This window comes from Hordeum vulgare, chromosome 5H (assembly GCF_904849725.1).
Source record: "Hordeum vulgare subsp. vulgare chromosome 5H, MorexV3_pseudomolecules_assembly, whole genome shotgun sequence".
NCBI lineage: Eukaryota > Viridiplantae > Streptophyta > Magnoliopsida > Poales > Poaceae > Hordeum > Hordeum vulgare.
In genome coordinates this window covers 521476923-521485126 of record NC_058522.1, presented here as the reverse complement: position 1 = coordinate 521485126, position 8204 = coordinate 521476923, and positions in this window count along the sequence as shown.

The window sequence follows — 8204 nt, the reverse complement described above, 5'->3', positions numbered from 1 at the left end:
TTTTGACTCGCCTCCCCCTGTCGCGACCGTATGAGCCGACAAAACCTGCATTAAGGGTGGGTGCACGAGCTTTCTGACTCGCCTCCCCCTGTCGCGACCGTATGAGCCGACGAAACCTGCATTAAGGGTGGGTGCACGAGCTTTCTGACTCGCCTCCCCCTGTCGCGACCGTATGAGCCGACGAAACCTGCATTAAGGGTGGGTGCACGAGCTTTCTGACTCGCCTCCCCCTGTCGCGACCGTATGAGCCGACAAAACCTGCATTAAGGGTGGGTGCACGAGCTTTCTGACTCGCCTCCTCCTGTCGCGACCGTATGAGCCGACAAAATTACTCGTGTTATGATTTGACCTTGGAGGTTTTTATCCTCACTGTTTATTTGTTGAAACTATTTGTAGTTCTTTTATTTGCACAGATAATGTGTTCAAGGTTTTCATCCTTGGCGGATTGAGCATTACAGGCGATTCTGCTAAGGATTAACAAAATATTTTAAAACCGCATCAAAAGCGGTATAAGGGTTTTTGCAGAAGATGTCATCAAAAGATAGTATTGACTATTACATGGCTCTTGGGCCAAATTCAAGGAAAATCTATTCCGCTAAGTCCTGGCGTGAGCTCTGACCAGCTTCGATTTGTAAATCGCCCAAGACCCAATTGCATCTGGACAAAGAAGCAAAATCGTCTTCATCGGTCAAGATTGATGCCAGGTCTGTTTCCCAGTCGAAGGGATTCTTGGGTCGCCGAGGGATAAGGTTGGTCACCACGAAGGTTGGCGGGTTGATTTTCTTATTCTTATCATCGTAAGCCGCCTGATATTTTGTCAAGTCAAGGCTGGCGGCGAGTTGAGTCGCGACCAGTCGAGAATCCTTGACAACCTTCTGGTAGTCTTCTTCCACGAACTCCGAGCCGTCATCTTTAAGCTGAGTGAAGCCGGCAGCTACTTCTTCCAAATTAATTTCTGGAGCATACGCCCGGCAGCGACTCAGAGCCGTCAGGACACCCTTCCGGGCGGCTGATCGGGTTAACTCGCCGATCTGGGGCGGCAGTGTGGATAAATATCCAAGCACCTTCTTGATGGAAGTTATGGGCTCCTTTGCACCTATCACAGCTTTGACGGTCAGCACACTGCCTGTGTACAATTGTTCCGTCAGTGTATAGATCGCCTTCAGCATCAACACGATGTCGTCTTGCAGATTGGCGACTCTCGAGCTTGTGATTAAATAAACCGGTAAGTTAAACATTAAGGAATTTGCCCAAGGAAGAGGATAAGATTGGAGAGTTAGGTAAAGCTTACCAAAGATGGCTTGTGTCATGTTGGAAATATGGCGCTTTAAGCCGGATAGCTCCTGCTGCACAGTTGCCAGCTTTGCTTCTGCTTTTTCGGCTCTCGTCAAAACCGCGCTGTGGTCAGCCTGAGTTCTTTCTAACTCGGCTTTGAGCTTTTCCAGTTCAACCAGAGCCAACTTATATTTGTCTTCCGACTGAGTTCGGGCATCTTGTTGGTCAGCCAAGTTTTTTCTTAAGTCGCCCAGGGCCAGTTCGGTCTGGGCAAGGCTTTCCTGTTCAAAATTTAAAACAAAGACAAGTCTCAGAATTATTGCAAGGCAATACCCCTGACACTTGGGGGCTAATGTATAATTTCTCAAGGGAAATTATACAGAAATCAAGACCCGGCTCATCATTTTACTGATGACCCGGCCCTTGGGGGGTTACTGGTCGCGAAGCTTTTAAAAGACCCGGCTCATCATTTTACTGATGACCCGGCCCTTGGGGGTTACTGGGGATAATATAGAGTATAAATTTTACCTCATGCTTGTTATTTAACATCTTCAGCAGATTCTTTTCCATCTCGTAACTCGCTTCCAGGCGACTTGCGAAGCCAGAACAGAGTTCTTTAAACTCCAGACCTGCATAGTCAGAAAGTTTTGCCTTGGAAGGCCCAGACTCGGGAATTGATGGAGAAGGGGATGCTATATGTTTGGAGAGGATTGTCACTGCCAGCTTGGAGAAACCAAAACCAGTAATGACCACAGCATCTGGGTCATCAGTTGTCGCCATTACGACCGGTGATCTAGGGACATCCGTTGATCCTTTGGGCGATTCAGGAGGGTTTGCTTGAATTGTTGGCTCGTTTTGACTCGGATCTTCTTGAGTCGGAGTAGCTTTCCTTGGAAGCTCAGAAGTGGCGTCAGGGATTGATCCACTGGTCTTCCTCTTTTTGGCTTGCGCCCTAATGAAAGATATAGGTGTGTTTAAAAAAATTAAAAAGAGTGCTATTCTCAAGGATCAGGACAAGGAACTTACCCCGGGACTCGGATCATTGGTGGAAGGGTCGACATCACTGAGTCACCAGAAGTAGGGGGAGAATCCTGCATAATTTGTACATCGATAATACAGGCGGGTTATGACTGTGATCCAAAGCAGCACGAACAATGGTTGCTCAAATAAAAAAAAGGAGGTACCTCGCTTGGTTTTCTTTTGTTCGTTGTTGGCAAGCCAGGTGTTAGGTCGCCAGAATGACTTCGCGTTTTCCGTTTCGAGGCGTGCTGCGTTTTCTTCAGTAAGAAATTTGGGTCCAAATGGGCATTTGGATGTGAGAGAGGAACTTTCCCACATATTCGCCGGGCCGGCTTAGGTGGAGAAGGAGATGAATCGGAGGAGACGGAAATTACCTCGACAGAGTCTTCTTGGCTTTCGTTATCTTCGTTCTATTATAAGAGGAGCGAGAGATAAATAAAAGTTAAAAGGCGATAGGTGGCGAGTGAAGATGAGGACGGATTGGTACCTCTGAGAGTGCGTCTCCAGCTTGAGATTCGTCGACTTCAGATGGCTCGGCCACAGCCGATTTACTTTTGCCCTTGTTTTTCTTGGAAGGCGGCTTAGCACTCTTTATGGCTTGTTTCTTAGGTCTCCTAGACCAGAACTTGTAGCCTTTCTGGAAAGATATATGGCATAAAGTCATGATGGCAATAAAACAGATGGAATAAAAATTGAGGGCGAGTTAGCCTTGGTTACCTTGGGCGCCGGGTTAATCTTGCAGAAGGGCTTAAGGGCGATTTGGCCGCACTTTGCTGTAGGCTCGCCGGTCAGCTTCTTGATGATGGCGACGATGTCTTTTTCTGTTAATGCTGTGTGAAAGTAGCATTGGGGATGATCCAGAATACCGTCAAATTCGCACATCAAGCCTTCTCGGCGGCTCAGAGGAAGGATCCGCCATTCGACCCAGCAGCGGATCAGGTCAACCCCGGTGAGACCGTTGTTAGTCAAGGATCTCAGTTCGGACAGAATTGGGACGAATTCCGACTCTTCTTCCTCGGTGAGCTTGTCAGGGAGCTTGAAGTTGACCGGAAGGCGGCTTGGCCTGTAGCCCTGAAGTTTGTTCTCGCCGGCAGGAGATGTTTCTTTGCAGTAAAACCAAGATTCACCCCAGCCTTTGGGATGGCTAGGCATAGTGAGTGAAGGGAACGGACTGTCCCTGCGACGCTGGACGTTGACCCCGCCGAGTTCCAAACTGGGGCCATTGTGGAATTCCGTCTGGCGATTCAAGTGGAAAAAGTACCAAAACAGAGGGACGGAAGGCTCGATCCGCAAATAAGCTTCGCAAAGGACTTGGAATTGACTTAGGTTGCTTATGGAATTGGGTCCCAAATCTTGGAGTCGGACGTTCATAAAATTCAGGGCGTCTCTAAGGAATTTGGATCCGGGCGGCTTAAAACCCCGTTCTAAGTGTTCCACAAAAACTACTATCTCCCCCTCCTTGGGGTTGGGGAGGTCTTCTCCTAACTCGGTGCGCCATCCAATGACGTCTTGAGGATCCAAGCAGCCCGCTTTCACGTAATTCGCCAAAACAGCATCATCGACTTTGGTGGGAAGCCAATCGCTCTTGAAAACGGCACCCATGCTACAAATAGGCAAGAAACTGGTGTTACATGTCTCGAACATTTACTATGTGAGTCGGGACTAGCTCCTGCTTAACCCGCCGGACTGGGAGGCCGGGTTGGGCTGATGTGGCGACTTATCGGAGCAGGGCTATTCTCAGAAGCGACGCTACTGTGGGTGGTAAAATTTATTCTTTCCGAAACACTAAGGGAAGGACGAGGTTTCCAAACAGCTTTTTACAAACAGTGAAAGAGGAATGGATATGTTCAACAGATATAAAAGCTTACGGACGTGGCTAAAACATGAACGATGTGTGATCAGGGTGGTACCTCATGTTTGAAAAAACTAGTCTATATAGAAAATTCGCAAGGGCACAGATGGATAGGATTATTCGAAGCACTGGGTGACCTAATGGCGCTTGGACTAATCAGTTCGACAGTTAAGGTGGTGACGAGCATAGGGCTTCGGAGCTATGGCAATGGCGGCAGCATGAACAAGAAATAAATCTACCCTTAAAGAAGGGGAAACGGTAGCCTAACCTGAAGATCTTGGTCGAAGAAGATCAGCGATGATGGAGGCTGTTGGAGAATGAAGGGACCCTTGGCGGCGGCGGAGCCTGGCGACGGTGACGACTTGCGGGCGGCGCCGGAGCTCCTCGAACGGCGCCGGAGTTCTTCGAACGGCAACGGCTTGCGGGCGGCGTCGGAGCTCCTCGGGCGGCGACGGCTTGCGCGCGGCGCGGGAGCTCCTCGGGCGGCGACGGCTTGCGAGCGGCGCCGGAGTTCCTCGAACGGCGACGGCTTGCGGGCAGCACTGGAGTTTTTCGAACGGGGGCAGAGTTTGCAGCCGGCGGCGAAACCCTCGGGAAGCGGTGCGGTTCTCTGCTGCGATAATGGGGGGACTGACGAGACTGGTAGGTGGCCAGCGCCAGCCCTGTCCCTTCCGCCTATTTATCAGGACAGGCGCTGGAATCGAGGCGCCGTGAGCGGGAACCGACGAGGAAGAAAAGATTCGCTATGATGACGTCCGAAAATTTCGGGATAATGATGCACTAAAAGATCCGTTGGGATTATGTTGGAGTTCTCGAAAATCGAGGGCTAAGGAAAGTGCTGACGGGAAATGCATTGGCGGCTCAAAAACTTTTTCCAGTACCAATTGGCGAGTTAAAATTTCTGGCGTATGAAGGAACACAAAGGAGTGAATCGCCTTCACCTAAAACAGAGGCATTGGCATGAAGACTCAAGTCAATTTGGGGCCTAATGTTGGGGATATTGCTTATTAAGTGACCCGCCGAATATGGGCCGGGTTACGTGTAAGGCGATTTATCCTTTAGGGCTAGTTGGGCCTCAGCCTGGGCGGTTCAAAGTCGCAGGATGGTTATGATTTGTGGAAGGTCTCCGGGTTTTGCAGGACGGCGACTTAGAGACCGCGGTGGTCATGATTCGTAAAGGGGAAGGGACTCTTGTAAACCCTAGGGCTTCGACCTATATATAAAGGCGAGTCTGGAGGGGGAGAGGCAGGTTAGAAATCATCGAGTGCTAGGTTTAGGCGAGTTACGCCTTCCTTGTAATCGAATCCATATCAATACACACAAGAGCAGGACATAGGCTATTACCTCCTCTCGAGGGGCCGAACCTGGGTAAATCGCCGTGTCTCTCCCGCTCAACCCCTTTGAGTCGCCACCAAGGTGCGATGGCTCCACTACTAAGTCCTTTCACGAGGACATCTGCCGTGACAAAACCACGACAGGTGGTGGCTTCCGGATTTCCGATGTGAGTCGGACGTTCGGCGCTCGGACGTCCGGAGGGAGCCGGATTTCCGAGATATAGAACACAAATTCTACTGGTGTAGACTTCTGGATTTCTGGACCTTGGCCGGACGTCCGGCCCGCGGATGTCCGGAGGGAGCCGGATTTCCGAGTTATATACCTCACAAACTACTCGTGACGGGCTGCGGATTTCCGAAGCCAGCCGGATGTCCGGCACTCGGACGTCCGGAGGGAGCCGGATGTCCGAGGCAATGGACATGTTTTGAATTGAAGACAGAGAGGAGAGTATGTGGTGTTTGGTATGAAAGTAAAGATGTGGTATGAGCAAGTTCATCGCAAAACCTGTGATCCCCTCTTAATAGTGCGGGATCCCTATACTCAATATCAGTAAACTCAAAAGACTACTCTACAACATCTCTTCTTAATCCCGAGCCTTCTCGAAATATAAATCACCAATCTTTTGAGGCAACCTTTGGCACATAAATCTCAATCTACTAAAGTACTTTACGTCCTGAGATACACTCAACAAATAGGATTAGTTTCCTATGTATGTGTTGTCATTAACACCAAAAGACGATTAGGGGCATAGCATGCACTTTCAATTGTTCAAGAATTCGTCCGATTAACCAGTTAACTTGCGAGTTAATCGCTACTCTTAGGGTGACCGAATCGAATAACGCCTATTCATCGTGTTAACTTGTCATGCCGATTAATGAGTTGTCATACCGATTAATTAGTTGTGAGACCGATTAATCACTACTGGCCTATTAACTGGTGGGCAAACGAAACCCAAAATTTTGGCACATAATGCCTCCCACACCCTCTTTCTACTAAATACCTAGGGTTTGGCCCTCCTCGCGCTGCCTCATGCTCCTTTTATCCCCTCCTAACCTGGCTGGTGGCTAGTTGTGTTCTCACCAGTGCCAGTCTCCACACTACACCTGAAAGATCTAGTTGCTCCGCCATTCTGGTCGCTTGCCTCGACCCCACCCCCCTTGGACAATCCCATCCTCTCCCATGGGATGCTCCCCAATCTCTTCCTCAATGGCGTCACCTGCAGGCAATGTACTACCATCTTCGCCCCATACCTTACTGGAGAATCCAGCATTCATATATTAGTAGATTATGAATTACAATTTTGTAGATGGATGGATTAAACTGTTGGTTTTGGTTGTTATCTCTAGTATATTATGTGATGTATGTTAGCAAGTATATGGATAAGTTTAAATGTTTAATTGCTCAATTTGAATTTTGAGATTTTATATACTTAGATGTATAACGACTATTAATTTTACCTCTTATCTATTTTTTATATGCCTACAATAGAATATTTTTGGTATATTACATAGCTAGGTGCATGGAATTATGGTATGATACATAAAAAATTTAGATATAAGTTGGCAAGTTTCTGTTTAATCTATCGATTAATGGTCGACCGATTAATCCAGTTAATAGGCCGATTCACCGATTAATCTCTACTCCCAAGCCGACCGAGCAACTACCAGTTACCGATTTCTTGAACAATGGTTTCAGGCGATTCTCAAGGGGTGTACTGCTGGCGTTGCAATCTCCCATTTGTGCATCATCCAAGATCTTGGAAGCATAGCTCGACTGACACACGGTGATTGCACCATCCTCCTGTTTTACCTCGATTCCCAGGTAGTAGCTGAGGAGGCCAAGATCAGTCATCTGAAAAGATTCCTGCATCTGCTTCTTGAAGTGATCGATATCGTCTCTGTCCATGCCCATGATGATCAGATCATCAACGTACAACCCAACCAACAGGAACCTGCCGTTGTCTCATCACATGTACATGGCATGATCGAGCTGGCAGCGCTCGAAACCAAAGGACCGGAGTGTTGCATCCAGCTTTGCATTCCATGCACGAGGAGCTTGACGAAGCCCATACACAGCCTTCCGGAGTTTGACACGCAGTGTGCATTATTTTTGTCGATGAAACCGACAGGTTGGTGAACATATACCTCTTCTTGCATATCCTCATTCAAAAAAGCTGAGCGTACATACATGTGGTGCACACCCATCTCCGGTGCGCTGCAACAGCCAAGAGTAGCCACATCGTTTCCAGATGAGCCATTGGAGCAAAAACCTCATCGAAGTCCACTCCCTGTCGCTGTGCATATCCTTTTGCGACCAGACGAGCCTTGTACTTCACAATCCTTTCGGCCGGATCGCGCTTGACCTTGAACACCCACTTCAATCCAATGGCCCGGTGGCCGGCATGCAGTGTGGCCAACTCCCACGTGTTGTTGCAATGAATGGATTCCATCTCCGTCTCCATTGCGCTTCGCTAGGTTGGTTCATCCAACGCATCCTGAACTAACGCCGTCTCTCCTGCTGCAGAGAGACAGAGCCCGCTGTACTCCAGAGTACACGCCGGCGCATGATCGATGAGGTGCTCCACCGTTTTGTAGCGGAGAGACACCCCCTCGCTGTCAAACGTCTCGCCGGCGGGCGGTGTTGCCCTGCCATCCTCAGGGTCCTCCGAAATATCCGTCAAGGGAGAGCTTGATCCCTCTATTTCTGGTGAGCCCGCTGCTCC